Below are 22260 nucleotides of genomic sequence, written 5' to 3'. Positions count from 1 at the left end.
TAACATGCAAAATGACGTCATTCTGCATGTTAAGTAGCCATGTGCTTTTGTGTTATCGGCTGCATCTTTATTTATTGATTAGATCACGTTACTCTGATGATAGTGTTCGAGACAGACTATATGTCTGAACTCGATCCTTAGAGTAATGTGTTACGGAGCCTTCTCTTCAATATTTTTTCCACATAACGAGTATTTTGCGCTGCTCGAAAAGAGCAGCGCAAAATACATTCTGCTTCCAATGTGGAAGCAGAATGTGTGAAAGCATACAGCACGATGTGGGGTGTGTCTCTAGAAATCTTTAGACTGGAATAGCGGGGCCCAGTACGTGAAGTCGCCTCACAGGTGCACACGCCAGGATAGAGGACATCAGACTCCAGAGAAAACTTGCTCGAGTCCGAGTCCAAGTCGGAGCGTCAATGTACAAGTCGAGTCCGAGTCATCATGGGGGGGGAAATTCACGAGTCCGAGTCCGAGTCATCGTGCGCGAGAATTCACGAGTCCAAGTCCGAGTCGCGTCAATCAGTGCGCGAGTCCGAGTCGAGTCACGAGTCCCGAAAATCGGCACTCGAGTCCGAGTCCAGGACTCAAGTACTCCATCTCTGGTATATCCGTAATTTAATGGTAAGCTATTGAAATTGTGATTCCATAGATGTGTCTCCCATCACCCAAACCCCCTGACTATTCTCTCAACTCAGTATTTACATTCTTATATTCAAAGAGAATCAGTAATATCTATAAAAACTACAAGTCCCTTTCTATCAGCTGTGCACCGTTATGGTGTAAATATAACCTATCTATGAATTGGATCAAATATAAAAGTCAGCCGAATTAGTGTTGATATTGCGAGGAGACGTATTGTGTGAAAATAAATGGAAGATGTTGTTTAATTGCTGATACATTTATGATCCACGTCACATATTCAGTTTCGGCGGCATTCCTTCTAGTTTGTCCAAAGGTCTTCTCATCAGGGCTCAATAAATAAAGAACTACGGCAGATGTGTAATATTTAATGCAGCCGAACCGTGTATTACAATTCCGTTATGTGATGACTTCAAAAGAGAAAAGCAAGCACACTTGAAATAAAGTATTGTTTTTTTTAAAATGTTTTCGGATTTCATATCGCATAAACACCATATCCCAATGTGCATTGCGGCTAAAACATCCAATCACCAAGCTTGAACGGTAGCTGAGGATTACAGCTAGGTAGATGTTTTAGCATCAAAACCTCTGAAAACAAAAATGTGTCTCTCGGAATCGAAAGGGAAAAACCTATGGGAAAAACACAAAAGCATTGTACACAATTTAATCCAATTAATGTTGTGTAATTAACAAGGATAAACTGATGTTTTTAGTGGATGAGTGCTGCAGATATAGCTTTGAAATAATTTGACAGTGGGGGGAATACGGTTTTATTATGAAAACTTCGAGACCGGAAATAATGTTTTCACCCCGTGAGTGTTGACTCTAACTTTACATAGACGCTGCCGTTACACATTGTCCTGGCGAGACCTCAAATCATCTTTGTAATATCTATCAAACTATAGATCCTACACATCCACTGGACATGGATTCTGAAAGTACAATATATACGTCTCGCTAGAAATCTAATCAAAACCCATTTTAATGGCCAAACTATCCTACAATTTAGGATTTTCCAGAGAGGGTTATTTGTGCATATACGACACTCCGGAGCGTTTGCAATCAACGGGAGCACAAGAGGTCGAAAACTTTAAAACGTGATTATAGGTCGTAATAAGGGCTTGAACAATCGACCTATTTGGTCGTCTGAGTTGGAGGACTTGTTGAACCAAACATAATGCTTTACTTCAAATAAGAAGATGCAACGTTGAGTCATTTTTTCCATCTTCTACATGCACAGTGATTAGCATGTGAGGATAAAAACCCATTTAATTGCATTGACGCTCAAAAAGCCCAACTCGAAGCCTCATTCTTTAAAGTAACACTAATAAGCGGCATTTCCCCCCCCCCCCGTAATTATAACTGTTGGTGCGGTAAAGCACTTACAGAAAGTTTCTTGCTCAACATTTGGGTGTTGATTGAAGAGTTCATTAATGTGTTGATTGCTGATAAATGTTCTTACGCAGTCACGATGACTTGACATCTGATACGATCTTCACACTTCCCCCTTCCCAGCTAGCTTGTTATGTTGCATAATTGTAAACACAATGATGAAGACCTTGACCATTTCCCTGTACTGGTGTTTTGAAATGCCATAGTCATGCTGGTTTCACAAACTGTTTTTCTGATGAACAAATCATATTTACATTTTATAGAACATCTTTAAAACAAGTTATGAGACAAGACTTAGTGAAAGACTGCTGACAACATGTGCGTTTTTCATGTATTTGAATTTAACGGTGATGTGAATCTATCTTGCACTCATATTTTGCACATTCTATGTACAATTTTGCACTAATGTAGATTCTCAAATATTGAAGTGACTGTTATTTTGTATATATTGATTGTTGTGTTTTTATTTAGGTCTTAATGTGTGCACATATCAAAATGTGTCTTTGATTCTGTGTGTATATATATATATATATATATATATATATATATATATATATATATATATATACATATTTGCACACATCTTTTTAGATACATTTGTTTTTATATTCGGGATTATGGGAAATGGCATTTCGATCTCTCTGTCTGTACACACAAACTGGAAGATTGACACTAAAGTTGACTTTGACTTATTTGAGTGTCTACTTCAGATTGAACCTATAGACATACATGACCCTACTGTATATGCAAGTTGTTTTCTTTGTTAACCCTTAGATAAATAAGTGGGTCTTTTTGGACCTGGTGAGGTGGTTTTCTTGAAGTATCTTTGTTAATTTTGTTTTATCATTTCATATTCCAGCTATTCCTCAAAAAACATGTTTTGGATATCATGCCATTCACCTTTTAAATTTAAATTTTAAGAAATTGTATTGTTAGTATTTCTACCCCAAGTTTCCATAAATGGGTCAAAAATGACCCGCATGCATTTCCTATGGAATCCTCTGGGAACCTTTGATTCTTATCACCTGTGGCTGTCAGGAATACATTCACTGTAGACCACACAGACTACATCACAAGTGACACCTCTCAGGAAGATTATTTTACACAGCAAGATCTGATACCTGTCAGTATAATAATAATAATAATAATAATAATAATAATAATAATAATACATCATTATATTTTTATAGGGCTTTTCAAGGACTCAACATCACTTTACAATATAAGGGAAGGTTAGGGTGGGGGGTATAGGGCTATCAAACTTGATCAACCGGCATGTATTGATGGGGGGGGCTATGAGTAGACAAGAGAAGAGATGAGTTTTGAAAAGGGACTGGAATACTGTGAGGGTCTCAGAATAGCAGAGATCTTTGGGACAATATGTTCAAAACCTTTCTTTTCAAAATGTAAAAAAAATGTCTAAAATAATTAATTGTGAAAAATTAAATATAAAATATTTCTAATGTGAACCAAAATATAATACTAAATATGATACAAGTGATTTTTCTTAACCGAAATGACAAAAATGGCATAAAAACACATTATTCTAATACGGGTCCTTTTAGACACACTTATGTAAGAGGATAGGGTCCAGTCACTCGTGCATCTAAGTTTTAATAATGGTCAAATAAAATATAAAAGTAGAAAAAAAAAAAAAAAAAAATGCATGTATAGATCATTCTGAGACTACTTAACTATTACAGGGTTTAATATCACCTGTATGTCTAAAAATTACACTAATACATTGAAATTCTGAAATGAATTTAACATTTAATTTTTTTGAGGATGACCAATGAAACCATTATGAGTTCCGTATTTTCTCACATATTGATTGTGGGCTTTTGATATGACCCTATTTTTTCTACTTAAAAGTAACAGTAACGTGACAGATGGAAGTGAGACTCCAACCACTTTAGGAGAATAGTATGTTAAACCCACCACTGCCCTACCCACGAAGTGACAGTGACTGTCGGTACAAAAGGTCCCATCAGCTGTTCATATCACAATTGACACCTTTGCAGTCCTTGAAAACAGTCTTTTGACTCTGAAAATCAATCTGTTGGAAGGTAAAAAGCTAATATTTCATCTTTATTTTGACTTGAATTCATGCAAAATCATGTATGTGACAGCTAAGACAGTTATTCGAACATTAAAACACTTTGCTGTTAGCTTTAATTAGCTCAATATTCATAGAAAACTAATTTATACAAAGTATACTCAACAGAAAATGAAGTAAAAAGTATCTAGTATATGGAAGTTCAGACGAGTACAAATAAAAGTGCAGAGTCATGGTTATCTCTATATGTATTTTTGTTTTTTTAGGATGAAGTTGGTTATGATATTTCTTGTGCTGTCGCTGGTCGTCCTCATAATTAACTGTACTATAGAGCTTTAACTTAACTAACTTAAGTATACAAAAGTATTAGCATTCAAATATACTTGAAGTACAAAAAGTAAAAGTACTCATTCTGCACAATGGCCCTTTTCAGAATCATAAAACGTAGAATTATCTGCCAATTTGTACTTGGAACGTAACTCAAAAGTAAAAAGTACTCGCAGAATGGATCTTTCCACAGTATGATTTTATTATGGCTATTATTTCACCCTTTCTTCATACATGTAAGAGCATTTTAGTTTTTTAGTTTGTCAATATGGACTCCATTTAGAGGCTTGAGTAGATTAGTAATACAGTACTGCATTATACCGTATCATAATTTCAAGTGTTTTTAACACTAGAACCGCCAGAGGTCGCTGTATACCTAAAACCGCCAACGGGTAAAATGTACCCGCTATACATTTTCAAGATACAATGTTATTTTATTTATCATACAAAACAGTGAGTTTTGATCGCACAGGGATGAAACTTATACCAATAGAATCTGTGGACTCTCAGCTTTTCATATGATATAGGTTGTGCAGATAGCATGAAGTTTAAAATATCGCTAAGAGTGCTCATTTAAACGCTTGGTGTTAGACTTGTGTTTTGTTTAGGTACAAATCTCTCTATCTCTCTCTATCGATATATCTGTAATGTTCTGTTCTATGAACATATAATTGTCTACGTAAATAGACGACGCGGACTACTTCTCTCATTCCGAGTGTCCATCTTTATTCAACTGGCACGTAACCTGCACACATGAATTACGTCCTCAACGTGAGCTCAATCATCCAAGATCTTGTATTCTCCAAGATGTTACACTATCTATAACTATCTATCTGTCTATCTCTCTCTCTATCCATCTATCTATCTATCTATCTCTCTCTCTCTCTCTCTCTCTCTCAATCTATAAGGAACCGCAGTAGACAAAAGGCGTTGCTATAGCAACACGTCATGTTTACGCTGCATTTTCTATGAGGTAAATATTACCCGCTGGCGGATATAGGTATAAATGGCATTGTTTTTGGCAATTTTTTCAATCTGACTGCATATTGACAATTGTTAACAACAGAGGGTGCTACATAACACACTTTCAGGAAAAGTCACGGACTGGGAGACTTTAATATGTTATGGAAAAAAAGTTACATACAATCAAAAAAACAGCTGCCGGTAAAATTCACCCGTTGGCGGTTCTAGTGTTAAATGTCCAAACACAAAAGTGAGTGTTAATTTAAATGTGGTGGAGTAAAAAGTACAATATCTGCCTCTGAAATTTAAATACTAATGTCAAGTACAAATATGTCAAACAAGTACATAAGAACAATACTCGAGTACATGTACTTAGCTATTTCCCACTGCTGCCCTTACAGAGGGCATCATCAATTTAAACATTTAAAACATACTTAAATTATTAAATGTTTGTTTTTGTTCCGTCTGTTTAGCTCACAAATCTGTTCGCAGGATGTCTCCAGGGTAAGCTCTGTTACTTACTGTTTATATCAACGTGAGAATTAGATTTATAGGAAAAGTAATGGATATCGTATATATACTGTATTTTAATGTACTGTCTATCTTTCTGTCTTTCTAAATATGTGTATGCCAGTTGCAGTGAGGGGGCACGTGTTTCTATAATGTGTACACAACCTAAATAAGATTAAAAAACTATTGCGTCTATTTTACATTTAAAGGACCTGCTGTCAAATAAATCATTTATTTTAAATAATCAGTTCATCTGTTTAATCAAATCCCTTGACTTATCATTTGATATACAAAATGTTAGATGTTAGTGAGACATAACCATTACTACTGTATATCGCCACGATGATGTGTTTTTACAGCCTCAAAACTGATTATTAGAAATTCACAATGATATAATTGGTTAAAGCAGAGTGATGTTATAAGCTTTTGGGGCAGTATTCCTAGGAGCTTTACATAATAATAACCAGGTTTGGGAGCGTTACTTAGAGAGGACATATTATGCACAGTTTCAGGTTCATTTTTGTATGTTGTGCCTCTTGATTCCGTTTTTTTTGTGACTAAAATCTTTATATTCAACCCGTGTGGAAACAGGTGTCAGTATCAGCCCAGACGTGACGTGGACTACGACCAAGCTCCGCGTGTTTGGCAGGACTGAATCTTTCAAAAGCAAGAAACCTTTGTATGGAGGCACTTGAGTTTTTGTGATTTTGGGCACTGATCCAATTGGTTTTGAAAAATGTAAAACATTGCATACTGTCCTGCTGAATAAAGCTTTGATACAAAAGAGTAATCTCTGCTTTGTAGCTCTATTTTAAACTCCTGTAACTTTATATCAACATTGTTTTTTAATGTAAAACACACACACACACACACACACACACACACACACACACACACACACACACACACACACACACACACACACACACACACACACACACACACACACACACACACACACACACACACACACACACACACACACACACACACACACACACAGGTGATCGGGGTTGAATCTGTTGTCATCGTTCCACAGAACTTGATATTGCAAAATTCAGTGTTGTGAAATATATGCTAAATATATGTAAAGTTTCACCATACCTTTATAAAGACACAGGTTAGACAGAGAGATTCACATCACTTCAAGATCTCACTTTGCACTCTTGACAAGCCTTTTGGTTCAGACTCTCAATCAGGTGAAATATTTTACATTTTTATATTACATTACATTACATGTTACTTGTTAGACGCTTTTATCCAAAGCGACTTACATACTCAATACTGTGGACAATCCCCACAGGAGCAGTTTTGGGGTGAAGTGTCTCAGGGACACAAAATTAAGTCTCTGGGATTTGAAAGATCATTGAATATATACTCTGACTTATAGCTGTAGTAAATTGGTGGATGAAATAGTTTGATTGAGTGACACATGTTGTGTTTTTGTTTTTCAGGATGAAGTGTGCTATGATGTTCCTGGTGTTGACGCTGGTGGTCCTCATGGCTGAAGGAACCAGTGGATATGGCAATTGTGGATATGGCAATTATCAGGGTGGCAATCCTGGATATGGCAATTATCAGGGTGGCAATCATGCACATGGAAATCATGTCAATACTAACAATGGTAAAGTCACATTGTGTGTCCACTGAGAGTAAATGTATTGCTTTGGCGTTTTAGTCCATTCTAACATAAAAAAGCAAAAGTCCTTTGTGGGAATTTTGGACCCGCCAACAATTTGATTCCAAACTAATGCAGAAATCATTGTTATGTCGCATCACTAAAAGAGGCTCCATAATGCTTTTTAGGGTTTTTCCCTTGTGTGCTACTCCCTCTTCCAAATCAAATATGAGAACTCCAATATAATAATGAATGTTTATAAAACGGATTATCACAAACTTAATGCACAGTATCACAAAGAATAATGCATCGCACTAAACTTTTTTTTCTCTCTTTTTTAATTAGGTGGCATCAAGTAAGATATTTTTCTTGATATTTCAATTATTTGAAGGTGCTTTTGATTCATGATTTGTTTTATTTTTGTCTAAATTATTAATCTTCGTTCTCTGCAACAGCGGGAAGAAAGAGCAGGAAGCGATGGAACAACGAGAGAACGACTTTGCCTGAGTCCATGATGGTCCATCTGATCAAACAAATGCTTTCTTCTGCTTTTCTTCAACAACATATGTAATCAACCTATCTGTTTTATATTGATCTATTTGGAATAAATCTGCATTGCATTACAAAAATCAACCAATCCATCTCTTGTATTATTTTAAAGGAAAAATCTACTTTAAATCAGGATGGAAATGATGTGAATTGTGTGTTATGGCATTAATACAATCCCAACCTAGTTAACCCTCTGGAGTCTAAGGGTATTTTCTCGATTTTTAGATGTTTCCTTAAATCACCTTTTAAATGTATTTGTTATAACATGGCACCCCATGTGTTGCATATATAAATGTTCAAGACAGTCTCTGGTCTTGCTATAAATGCAAGTCCCTCACCTTAGAGCACTGAGTGATGAGATAATTAGCTTTAAAGCTGAACATTTGACATCTGATTTTTGGAAATCTTCAAAACACTTGTGAAAACACAAATGTACTCATTTCATCCAATTTTTGTGGTGTTTAGATTTGGTTTACCAAAGTCTTAAGTTGACAAAAGTAGTGAAATATATGGATTACACTGTATATAAATGTGTAATTCATGTCTAAAATGAAAAAAATGTATTCCTAGGAGCTTTACATAATAATAACCAGGTTTGGGAGCGTTACTTAGAGAGGACATATTATGCACATTTCCAGTTTCATTTTTGTATTTTGTGCCTCTTGATTCCGTTTTTTTGTGACTAAAATCTTTACATTCAACCCGTGTGGAAACAGGTCACTGATCCAATTGGTTTTGAAAAATGTAAAGCTTTGATAAAAAAAGTAATCTCTGCTTTGTCTCTCTATTTTAAGTTCCTGTAACTTTATATCAATATTATTTTTTAATGTTTATATTAGCGTTTGCAGATTTGAAGTAAGTACATTTATGAAATAATACAAGATAATTACTTTTACAATGTCTGTTTCTGAGTGAAATTGTGTCTCTGAAAAATTTCCTTTTTTTAATGTGATCTAATACAAAACGTATGATTCCTAGTCACTGTGATGCATGGACTTCACAGACACCGCATGCATGGTTAGTGTTGAGAAATGCACAATGTGGTTTTATTTATTATGATATTATTTTCTAAGATATACGTGAAAAAAAATTCTCGAAGCCTGGTTACACAATATTTTTAAACCAATACAATTTTTAGTATCTGGAAACAGCATGCACTGTCAATCAAATGTAAAAGTTACTGAAAATAATGATAATGTGAATAATTAATGTTTAACAATAAGAGATATGTAAAGTTCCACCATACCTTTATAAAGACACAGGTTCGACAGAGAGATTCACATCACTTCAAGATCTCACTATGCACTCTTGATAAGCCTTTTGGTTCAGACTCTCAATCAAGTGAAATATTTTTACGTTTTTGTTATTTAATGAAGTCTTTGGGATTTGACATTGAATATACACTCTGACTTATAGCTGTAGTAAATTGGTGGATGAAATAGTTTGATTGAGTGACACATGTTGTGTTTTTGATTTTCAGAATGAAGTGTGCTATGATGTTCCTGGTGTTGACGCTGGTGGTCCTCATGGCTGGAGGGTTGGTTTTGGCATCATGTCGGCCATGCATTGAGTGGTAAAGTCACATTGTGTGTCCACTGAGAGTAAATGTATTGCTTTGGAGTTTTAGTCCATTCTAACATAAAAAAACAAAAGTCCTTTGTGGGAATTTTGGACCCGCCAACAATTTGGGTCCAAACTAGTGCAGAAATCGTTGTTACGTCGCATCACTTAAAGAGGCTCAATAATGCTTTTTGGGGTTTTTCCTTGTGTTATACTCCCTCTTCCAAATAAAATATTAGAACTCCAATATAATTATGAATGTTTATAAAATGGTTTATAATAAATTATAATGCACAGTATCACAAAGAACAATGCATCGCACTAAACTTTTGTCTCTCTTTTTTAATTAGCTGCCGAAAGAGTCCATGGGTAAGGTATTTTTCTTGATATTTCAATTATTTAAAAGTGCTTTTGATTCATGATTTGTTTTATTTTTGTCTAAACTCTACGGATCTTTTCTCTCTCTGCACCAGAATGTTGACCGGGGAAGAACTTGAAGCGATGAAAGCCCAGGAAGCAATGAAAGCGCATGAAGCGATGGAACAACGTGCGTTCCAACAAGAGAACGACTTTGCCTGAGTCCATGATGGTCCATCTGATAAACAAATGCTTTCTTCTGCTTTTATTCAACATAAAAATGTAATGAATCTATCTGTTTTAAATTGATCTACTTGTCATTTGGAATAAATCTGCATTGCATTACAAAATTCATCGATCTCTTGTATTATTTTAAAGGAATATTTATTAAATCAGGATGGAAATGATGTGAATTGTGTGTTATGGAATTAATACAAACCCAACCTAGTTAAAGACATGAAACACATTACAGGTGAAACATTGCAGATGAAATTGGTGTACAAATCATTCAGGTCAGAATCCATGACTACACCTATTTCTGTCATTTTCTGTTGTTTTTAACGTTGCCAACTGAAGCTCAGCGCTGGCTTTTATTCGTTCCTCATTGATTCCAAAAACAATTACCTCAGTTTTATATTTTTAATTTAAGAAAGATGGACAAATTCCATCATTGAGTTCTTCAATGCACTTACTCAGTGTTTGAATTGGATCATAGTCTCCTGGTGAATTTAGATGTTAAAGAGAAGAGGCCCCGGGATGGGGCCTTGAGGAACCCTAAATGTCATAGTTGTCAACATCAAGTTGTGAGATGTGTAGTTACCTATAGAAACAACGTTTTTGCTGTCCTTAACTTGCACGTTTTTGACTTATCATTAAAGCTAACCTGAACCTTTATAATTTAAGGTATAGACAGATACTTTCGGTTAATTTAGAAATATTGTCAAATATCTAAGGATTAAAGGTGGGCTAGGTAATTCACTTCAGAAACACTTTTTGTTATATTCCATGGAACGCTCTGAACATCCCGATAGCAATGAATATATTAAACGTTTTGAAAATAAATACATTAAAAAATGTCATCTGTGGAAGCCGTAGCGCTGTAAAAAGCACGACCAATCATTATAGCCGGCCTGGCTAAAATAACTGGATGGCCTACCTGCCTGTCAGCCTTCCATCTCGTGCACAAACTTATCTCGTGCTTATAAACTCATAAACTTATCTCGTGCCCTTTTTTCTGGTTGTGTACTTTCAAATTATAGCGCACTCAAGCTGGTTTCTCCATTCTTACCTACCCTAATGGTGCGGTTGTCTTATGTTGGACAAATCATGATATTGTTTTGAGTCTTATTGAGCTGCTTTGTGATTTAAATAAAAAGGAAATAGGGTGCATTTGAGAAGTTTATCCTTTTTTTGTATTACTTAAAGAAAGGCATTGCAAAATAAGTAAAGTTTTGTTATCAATATTACATCCGCAAAATCTTAATGAATGTTGACTAGAAACAACATTTTTCCTGTCCTTAAAGTAGGATTTTAACCAATTTAGAAATGTTGCAGAAAGTTCAAACCAGTTTTCCAGTCCGTCTTAATAAATTTATGTGATTTATGTAACAATCACACAGAGAAATGTTAGTGTGCACCCACATGCCGTATATTTCTGTCTATGCACAATGCCGATGCACAACCATGTGTTATTTTTACCAAACTTATTTGTTTTAATTGTACATGTGTTGTACTGCTGTTCAAACCATTACTCTAATTATAATAAATCTGCAAGGCAAAATATGTCTTACTCAAAAGATAATTCTGAATTAATTTGTACTTTTGAACTTAATTGAGACTACATTGAACAAATAAAAAATGCTAGGCTTTCTGACCCATTCCTCTAGGGTCAGTTAGCACATATTTTTGGTCAATGATGATACGTATTTTTTTTAACACAAAGACCATCCAAAGGCAAACAAGTATTCGGTCCCTGCTGTTTAGATATTTTTAGTTAAGAACACTTTGTCCTCTGTACTTGACTCCAGGAGCATTTGGAAGCTACAGTGCTGTTGTTGCACCGGGATCGATTCTAGGTGTGAGGCCTTAGTGCTTTGATCGAGGGCAGCGTCAGGAGAATACCTGTGATAAAACTGGAGCACCCAGAGGAAACCCACGTCAGCCGAAAAAAACCTGGTGGGTTTCAAACTCGGTACGTCCTTGCCGTAAGACACATTTCAAACCATTAGCTACCAAGCCCTATTTTTTACATGATTTCTGGCCTCTTGGAAACTTTGCATATGTATATTTCAGAAAATCTAACGCTCCATGATTAGAAAAAATACTGTGAATGGAGATGTGTATCATTATGCATGCAGCAGAGAGTTGGATGACTCAGTATGACAGGGCGTATGGTAAAAGAAACAGGACTTCTCCAAAGCCCCTGTCACACTGTCCCGAAATTGACACCAGATGGACACACGATAAAGGAAATGTTCAAATTCGGCTCTGATCGTAACAACATCGGGCCATTCTTGAGGGCATCTTAAGCCATCGTATCCGGCAGCAACTTTGTGAGCGGTGGCAAAATCTTTGGCATGCCAAAAAATTGCAGAAGGACCTTGCGAAGGTTCATTTTCGTGTTGAATTTGTGTGTCCATTCTGCCCTTCGTAAGGCCATCGTGAGGGCATCTTGTCAAATCGTGTCATCTTCGTCTTTACTTCGTCTGATCATCGGTGCCATCGGGCATTGCTTCGCCTCACAAAGGCAATACGATGAAAACAAGAAGCTGCCCGATTGTCTTAGGAAGGCAACACGACTACGTGAAGCCCTCAAAATTCCGCCGTGTAGCCATCGTATTATAGTACGATGACATCGAGATTGCATTTATTGCACAACAAAATCATGTAAACATATTATGTAAATAACCCAATTTTTGTTCTGTGAAACTGAAAAGGATATAACATTGTTTTTATTACTTTCGTTGCAGTTGTATGTCTTAAATGTAATTTAGGTTAACTTGCTGTTTTATTTAGATGCTTTTATTTTTGAAAGCGAGTTTACGCTGTTGACAGGAAGTTGTTGTTGCTATGGAAACAACATGACGAAGATAAGTAATATCTTCTAATCTACATAAAGACGAAGAAAGTAAAGAATAAAGTGTATGTTTAAATGTTAGCACCCCCCGAAGAGGCACAAGCTCTTACATTGAGTCTGGATACATTCTAAATCATCAGTAAAGTCTACGACCATATTTTCGTGTGTGGTTCGGGTGCCATCGTGTGGCCTTCTGTAGGCATCGTACTTGCTTCGGCTGTTGCTTGGCTGTTGACCAACTTCGGGGTCATCTTCGTGCGAAATTCACAATTCCATATATGTGTGTCCATCTGGTGTCAATTTTGGGACAGTGTGACAGGGGCTTAAAAAAAGCCAAGGTTACATTTCTCTTCTTCAATATTGAAGTCCTATAATTAAAACATGCATCATTTTTTTAATTAAACGGCTTCAACGGACCACAACAAAGGTAACTGAGCACTCCACACGATAACATCAAAAAGAGCTGTATAACACCAAATTTAAGAAAAAAAGGCTTTTGCCTAAACCAGCATCTGTAGCACTCCACACACTGTTGTACAAATGAAAATCTTCAAATCATCAAAGTCAGTTGTACGTAATATGTTCGGTGTTTGCTGCTTCCTCTGAAACATGTGTAGAATTGTTACTTGCTTTTTTCATTATTCTCACCAAAACATAATGGCAATAACTGACCATTTGATAGTCCATACAGTCTACATTATAGACAAAGATTAAGCATAAGGTCATACACATGTATTAAGGGGGGGATGTCGTATATTCACTCAGTGCACACATTTTCATAAACCAAAGAAACTGTAGGCACTTTAGAGCACAGGCTGCAACTATGTGGACATACTGTAAAGACAAACAAAAAAAATCTATATATATAAAATCTATATAAAATATATATGTACGTGTAAGATCATAAAAATAGCCTAAAATTCTGTGTTTTTCAAAATATACTCTAAGTTTTATTCTAGTGAATTTTTACAACTCTCCACAACATTTTATGTAAAAAGTAATGTTAGCAAGTGCCAAGGTATAGTTTCTTGTATATTTTCATAAATGTGGGTGAATTCGTATCAGTAAAAACAGTCCAACATAACTGCAAACCAAACCAGCCTGTACTCCTACAAAAAAAGACCAAATAGGTTGATTGTTCAGCAGCTTATTACGACCCATAGTCACGTTTTAAAGTGTAGCACCTCTAGTGGTCGTGTAAGAAACAACATGCTCCCGTTGATTGCAAACGCTCCGGAGGGTCGTCTATTCACAAATAACCCTCTCTGGAAAATCCTAAAATGTAGGATAGTTTGGCCATTAAAATGCTTTTTGATTACATTCCAGTGGATGTGTAGGATCTACAGTTTGATAGATATTACGAAGATGATTTGAGGTCCCGCCAGGAGAACGTGTACTACGTATTCACGCAGCGTCCATATAAAGTTGGCGTCAACCCTTGCGGGGTGAAAATAGTATTTCCGGTCTAGAAGTTTTCATAATAATATCAAACATAATTACTATTAACTTTATTGTGAAATTGTGAAATACAGTTTCAGTCTCTCGATTTGAAGCTTATGCATTGTACCATGAACCTGTATAGACCTGTAACAGTCAACTGCATGAGGAGTTGGAAAGGTAGTTTCTGAAGATATTACAAATAACACACAGCATACAATGCCATATCAACTTTGTATAGTGTAGGACACTTATGTATGTATAACATCTGAAGATGTGTAGTTTTATTTCGTGTACTACGTAATTACGCAGCGTCCATATAAAGTTGGCGTCAAACCTCGCGGGCTGAAAACAGCAAACTGTGTAAAATCACAGACAGAAAGGCATATCCCAGTGTTGTAGTCAAGTCACCAATTCACGAGTCCAAGTCACTCTCGAGTCACAACTCGTCGAGTCTGAATCCAAGCCCGAGTCACCAAGGGAGAGTCGTAGTCGAGTCTGAGTCCAAGTCCGAGTCACCTAAGAAGAGTCCAAGTCAAGTCTGAGTCACAAGTCTTCATGTATTAATCTTTGTGGATATATGTGTTGAAATGTAGCCGCTCCTCTACATTGCTTTCATCCTGTCATGTTATACTAATGTGTCTATTGAACTGCTGTGATGCCAGTTTGGCTACAATTCTTGTAATAGGTGCTATACAAATATAAAGCTTATTACTAATATTACTATTATTTTTATTATTATTATTGTAAATTACCTTTAATATGTCTAACTATATTTAAAATGAGTTACCATTTAGAGAAGTGATTATATTTGTATGCCAATATTTTGTTATGGTAAAGTTTTCGTTTTGCACTTTTATTTTGATAGTAATAAGATCGGGACTCTTATTTTTGAAGGAACTTTTACCGGAAGTCAATGGACAACGTAGAAGTGTAAACACAACTAGAGAATGCAATTCCTGAAGAAATTGCTAGTGGGAATGCTTTATGCTGAAATATAATGCGTAAGAAGAAAGTGAATAATCAGGAATATTTGGATGACTGAATGGTTTCCATATGAATGAATATTAAGTCAAAAAGTAGCATGAAACTCAAAATGTATAAATAATGTTAAAGATGTAAGGCTTTGAATGTAGAATGTTATTCGTAGGAAAAGTTGAAAATGCAAAAATAACTGGTGAAATAGTAACATTTGGCAAATTTTATTTTCAAAAACCAGAACATGGGGGAAAAAAACTATATAAAACTTTTCAAATCAATTACTAACACATTATATTCTGTAAAACCACAAAGTGAAAAGGTGAACAAAAATAAAGTAATTTTTGTGAAAGAACAAGTGATAAAACAACTATATACAGAAAGTATTGTTCACTTGACACTTTAAAGTTCAACTGTTTAGGGAGAGATTAAGTTAGCTTGCAGCCTAAGCCCGTTAGCGCAATGCTAACGGGCTAAGACTGGATACGCTGCTAAGAAGCTGTTTCCTTTAATGTGTAAATTAATATCAGTTGTCACGCCAGTAAACAGTCTATGAACAAACTCAAACGGTGTGTTATACTTTGAAAAAGAGTTAATTTGACACTTTAAAGTTCAACTGTTTAGGGAGAGATTAACTTAGCTAGCAGCCTAGCAGCGTTAGCGCAATGCTAACAGGCTAACGCAACGCTGCTAGCTGTTAGCCCGTTAGCGCAATGCTAACGGGCTGAGACTGGATACGTTGCTAAGAAGCTGTTTCCTTTAATGTGTAAATTAATATCAGTCCTCACGCCAATAAACAGTCTATGAACAAACTCAAACGGTGTGTTATACTTTTAAAAAGAGTTCATTTGACACTTTAAACTTCAGGTGTTTATGGATACATGAACTTACCTAGCAGTAGTCAGAGCAGAATAAATCTCCCGGGCTTGGTGTGACGCATCTGCTAATATTGATGCGTTCAAGGACACTCAGAAATGCTAAAGTTACCGATGAAGAGCGCTGGAAAAGAGACTAAATTAGAGTCTTTTTTGTATTTATGTTATATATTTGTTTAATAATATAATTTGTCCACAGTGTACAAATGTGAGTGGTCAGGGTCCATTATCAAAAACACAGTCATGCAGAAAGAGCCTTGAACCATGTCAGTTGGAGTGATGACATGATCGTGTTCCATTACACAGGTGTTTGTATTTGAGCTAACGAGGCGTCTAGAGATCAAAGGTTTCCATTGTTCTGGATGAGAGATAAACTTCTTACATGTGAACGTTTTGTGGAAGAACCGTAACAGATATCTGTGAAATTTCAAAACGTGAAGCAAGTCAAGGAAGTTGACAATCTGAAGTGTAATTTGTGTGTACTTTGGAGTTAATAATGTGGCCTTTTTGGCAGTTTAACTAAAGGTGTGCGGCTGCTGCTGTGAGGATATATCTGCCTGAAATTACAATGGGCTTTAATGGAGACATGTTGAACGTTTTTGTCACTTCATGCCCTCAAGAGGCACTTTTTTAAATTATTTTTTGCTTAATTATTTGTCATTTTTCAAGCTACGGGATGTTTTCCTACGTTTGTCATGAAAAATTATGTCTCAGGAATATAGGGTTTGAGAATTATGGCAGTTTAAAAAAAATATATGAAGGCAAATTTCAAACTGTCCTCCACTCTAACTCCGACATCACGCACTCTGGCTTAACGAGCTGCGTAATGTTAAAGTTAAAATGTTAAAAATGTGATGAATTATGGGATGTATCTGGAATTATGAAAGTTATGAGTGAAAAAAGTAATAGCCATCGATTCCCGACCGAGCTGAACGTTTTGATGTTTGAACGGAGTTTCTGCGATGTTCAAAGCGGGAGAAGCGCGGCAAAATAAGTCGGCGGAATAATAAACTTTTCGTCCGTAGAAGAACAGTTAGTTGAAATGCTGTTAACAGCATTCCCACTAAAATATGTATAATGACGGATAGATGACGAATACATTAACATATACTCAATAGTTACATTGGGGTTTTAGCACCTGGCTGATAAGGGCACAAACTCTTACGTTGGTAATGATTGTATAAAAGCAAGGGTGATCAATAAACAGATACCATCAGTTAGAGAGTCTAACCATCATTCAGCTACACTTATTATCGTGAATGTTTAAATTCTATCAATAAAGATTATGCCCCAGAAAGCACATGGCTACTTAACATGCAAAATGACGTCATTCTGCATGTTAAGTAGCCATGTGCTTTTGTGTTATCGGCTGCATCTTTATTTATTGATTAGATCACGTTACTCTGATGATAGTGTTCAAGACAGACTATATGTCTGAACTCGATCCTTAGAGTAATGTGTTACGGAGCCTTCTCTTCAATATTTTGTCCACATAACGAGCATTTTGCGCTGCTCTTTTCCAATGTGGAAGCAGAATGTGTGAAAACATACAGCACGATGCGGGGTGTGTCTCTAGACATCTTTAGACTGGAATAGCGGGGCCCACTACGTGAACTCGCCTCACAGGTGCACACGCCAGGATAGAGGACATCAGACTCCGAGAAAACTTGCTCGAGTCCGAGTCCAAGTCGGAGCGTCAATGCACAAGTCGAGTCCGAGTCATCATGGGGGGGAAAATTCACGAGTCCGAGTCCAAGTCATCGTGCGCGAGAATTCACGAGTCCAAGTCCGAGTCGTGTCACTCAGTGCGCGAGTCCGAGTCGAGTCACGAGTCCCGAAAATCGGCACTCGAGTCCGAGTCCAGGACTCAAGTACTCCATCTCTGGTATATCCGTAATTTAATGGTAAGCTATTGAAATTGTGATTCCATAGATGTGTCTCCCATCACCCAAAACCCCTGACTATTCTCTCAACTCAGTATTTACATTCTTATATTCAAAGACAATCAGTAATATCTATAAAAACTACAAGTCCCTTTCTATCAGCTGTGCACCGTTATGGTGTAAATATAACCTATCTATGAATTGGATCAAATATAAAAGTCAGGGCTCGACATTAAGGGCTGCCCGATGGCCCGGGGCCATCTAGTATTTAACTCGGGCCATGAAGCCTCACCTGCTGGTTGCCCGATCGGGCAATCTATTATACCAGTATCATGCAGCTCGCGGATCCAGTAATGAGTGACCCGACAGTAAAACTAAACATATCTATAACTAGTTTAGGTAGTTTGAGAGGTGATTAAAATAGCTACGTGTGATATTCTAACCTGAAGTGTGTGTTTTGTCCGCTCACCGCTGCATGTGATTATGCAGAGCTGCGTGTCGACTCGTCAGCAGCAGCTGATCTCTCTGTCCCGTCAGATTAGACTTCACTCGCGTTTATGTCCATATCGATCAGATCTAGCTAGTTCTAGCTAATGATATGACTACCTGCTTATTAAAAGACACCGTGACCTAAACAATAAGTGTCGCTATGCAACCGGGTGAGGCTACAAAGTATAGCGCAGCATTATGCATTTGTTTACATGCCTACCGGAACCCAGAGGCATTACCAACAGATCAATGCACAATCAACCCACACAGCACATCTCTTTCTCCACATTAAGTGTTAGACATTAGAATGGACTACTCTTGTCTGTCACATACTCTTCTTGTCTGTCACATAAGTGGCGCAACTGAAGCGGTATTGCGCTAAAGGGAAATTATTTTGACCGGACATTTTGACCGAAGAGATTTAGATTTGCTTGCTAACGGGAATTCTGACGTCGCCATTGTGTGTACTTCGCGGATGCACTCGGCTGCTCGGGTCTGCTCGGTCAGCTTCTGGATGAGGAGGCATTCCTTCGACCAACTTACAGTAGATAACATTACAAACATTTTTAACAGGGGCCATAATAGCGTAAATAATGTTTGTTTTGGCAGTTATAGCTGCATGTAATGTTTTCTACTTTTTTACATCTGGGAAGGCATTTGCCTTCATCAGATGGAAAGTGTCTTGACAAAAACTTAAGTATTTATTATAGCTATGCAGGGCATGCAAGCGAGCAAACACAAACAAGTGAAATGAAGAATACAATTGAAATTGTAATATTGTGGTGGTTCATCTTATGATTCAGTCTAGAGAATGCACCAGACAGCATCTAAGACCTGCAAAAATCTAAATGTTCTAGGAGGAGGCCCCCCAAACCCTTCGTGCGTTATTTCGTCCATGCGCATTTTTCAGGGCAATCTCTATTGGGCTCAGGGCCATCTGTAAATTAGCTTAGATGGCCCACAGGGCCATCTCCCAAAATCCTTAATGTCATGCACTGAAAAGTCAGCCGAATTACTATTGATACTGCGAGGAGACGTATTGTGTGAAAATAAATGGAAGATGTTGTTTAATTGCTGATACATTTATGATCCACGTCACATATTCAGTTTCGGCGGCATTTCTTCCAGTTTGTCCAAAGGTCTTCTCATCAGGGCTCTATAAATAAAGAACTACGGCAGATGTGTAATATTTAATGCAGCCGAACCGTGTATTACGATGCCGTTATGTGATGACTTCCAAAGAGAAAAGCAAGCACACTTGAAATAAAGTATTATTTTTTTTTATTAATGTTTTCGGATTTCATATCGCATAAACACCATATCCCAATGTGCATTGCGGCTAAAACATCCAATCACCAAGCTTGAACGGTAGCTGAGGATTATAGGTAGGTAGATGTTTTAGCATCAAAACTTCTGAAAAAAGAAATGTGTCTCTCAGAATCGAAAGGGAAAAACCTATGGGAAAAACACAAAAGCATTGTACACAATTTAATCCAATTAATGTTGTGTAATTAACAAGGATAAACTGATGTTTTTAGTGGATGAGTGCTGCAGATATAGCTTTGAAATAATTTGACAGTGGGGGGAATACGGTTTTATGATGAAAACTTCGAGACCGGAAATAATGTTTTCACCCCGTGAGTGTTGACTCTAACTTTACATAGACGCTGCCGTTACACATTGTCCTGGCGAGACCTCAAATCATCTTTGTAATATCTATCAAACTATAGATCCTACACATCCACTGGACATGGATTCTGAAAGTACAATATATACGTCTCGCTAGAAATCTAATCAAAACCCATTTTAATGGCCAAACTATCCTACAATTTAGGATTTTCCAGAGAGGGTTATTTGTGCATATACGACACTCCGGAGCGTTTGCAATCAACGGGAGCACTAGAGGTCGAAAACTTTAAAACGTGATTATAGGTCGTAATAAGGGCTTGAACAATCGACCTATTTGGTCGTCTGAGTTGGAGGACTTGTTGAACCAAACATAATGCTTTACTTCAAATAAGAAGTTGCAACGTTGAGTCATTTTTTCCATCTTCTACATGCACAGTGATTAGCATGTGAGGATAAAAAACAATTTAAATGCATTGACGCTCAAAAAGCCCAACTCGAAGCCTCATTCTTTAAAGTAACACTAATAAGCGGCATTTCCCCCCCCCCCCCCCCCCCCGTAATTATAATTGTTGGTGCGGTAAAGCACTTACAGAAAGTTTCTTGCTCAACATTTGGGTGTTGGTTGAAGAGTTCATTAATGTGTTGATTGCTGATAAATGTTCTTACGCAGTCACGATGACTTGACATCTGATACGATCTTCACACTTTCCCCTTCCCAGCTAGCTTGTTATGTTGCATAATTGTAAACACAATGATGAAGACCTTGACCATTTCCCTGTACTGGTGTTTTGAAATGCCATAGTCATGCTGGTTTCACAAACTGTTTTTCTGATGAACAAATCATATTTACATTTTATAGAACATCTTTAAAACAAGTTATGAGACAAGACTTAGTTAAAGACTGCTGACAACATGTGCGTTTTTCATGTATTTGAATTTAACGGTGATGTGAATCTATCTTGCACTCATATTTTGCACATTCTATGTACAATTTTGCACTAATGTAGATTCTCAAATATTGAAGTGACTGTTATTTTGTATATATTGATTGTTGTGTTTTTATTTAGGTCTTAATGTGTGCACATATCAAAATGTGTCTTTGATTCTGTGTGTATATATATATATATATATATATATATATATATATATATATATATATATATATATATATACATATTTGCACACATCTTTTTAGATACATTTGTTTTTATATTCGGGATTATGGGAAATGGCATTTCGATCTCTCTGTCTGTACACACAAACTGGAAGATTGACACTAAAGTTGACTTTGACTTATTTGAGTGTCTACTTCAGATTGAACCTATAGACATACATGACCCTACTGTATATGCAAGTTGTTTTCTTTGTTAACCCTTAGATAAATAAGTGGGTCTTTTTGGAGCCGGTGAGGTGGTTTTCTTGAAGTATCTTTGTTAATTTTGTTTTATCATTTCATATTCCAGCTATTCCTCAAAAAACATGTTTTGGATATCATGCCATTCACCTTTTAAATTTAAATTTTAAGAAATTGTATTGTTAGTATTTCTACCCCAAGTTTCCATAAATGAGTCAAAAATGACCCGCATGCATTTCCTATGGAATCCTCTGGGAACCTTTGATTCTTATCACCTGTGGCTGTCAGGAATACATTCACTGTAGACCACACAGACTACATCACAAGTGACACCTCTCAGGAAGATTATTTTACACAGCAAGATCTGATACCTGTCAGTATAATAATAATAATAATAATAATAATAATAATAATAATAATAATAATAATACATCATTATATTTTTATAGGGCTTTTCAAGGACTCAACATCACTTTACAATATAAGGGAAGGTTAGGGTGGGGGGTATAGGGCTATCAAACTTGATCAACCGGCATGTATTGATGGGGGGGGCTATGAGTAGACAAGA

The 22260-nt window shown here is 36.6% G+C and overlaps 1 protein-coding gene and 1 long non-coding RNA gene across 8 annotated transcripts in view; one reads left to right on the top strand and one right to left on the bottom strand.

Moving 5' to 3' along the window:
* The window catches only part of LOC307016392 (exostosin-1), a 431895-nt gene that overhangs the window by 137878 nt on the left and 271757 nt on the right, over positions 1-22260 (bottom strand). The window lies entirely within an intron of this gene.
* LOC307016020 lies at positions 3987-10325 on the top strand. 7 transcript variants are annotated; one of them, XR_013801715.1, is made up of 5 exons: positions 4083-4097; positions 5851-5881; positions 7002-7086; positions 7342-7860; positions 7961-8138. It is a non-coding gene; the product is annotated as an uncharacterized lncRNA (long non-coding RNA). The 7 variants fall into 7 exon arrangements; XR_013801716.1 differs by having other exon boundaries at positions 6479-7086; XR_013801718.1 differs by adding an exon at positions 5323-5387 and having other exon boundaries at positions 5851-7086.

The sequence above is a fragment of the Notothenia rossii genome (assembly GCF_949606895.1).
Source record: "Notothenia rossii genome assembly, chromosome: 8".
Taxonomy (NCBI): Eukaryota; Metazoa; Chordata; class Actinopteri; order Perciformes; family Nototheniidae; genus Notothenia; species Notothenia rossii.
This window is presented reverse-complemented; position numbering and strand designations above follow the sequence as displayed.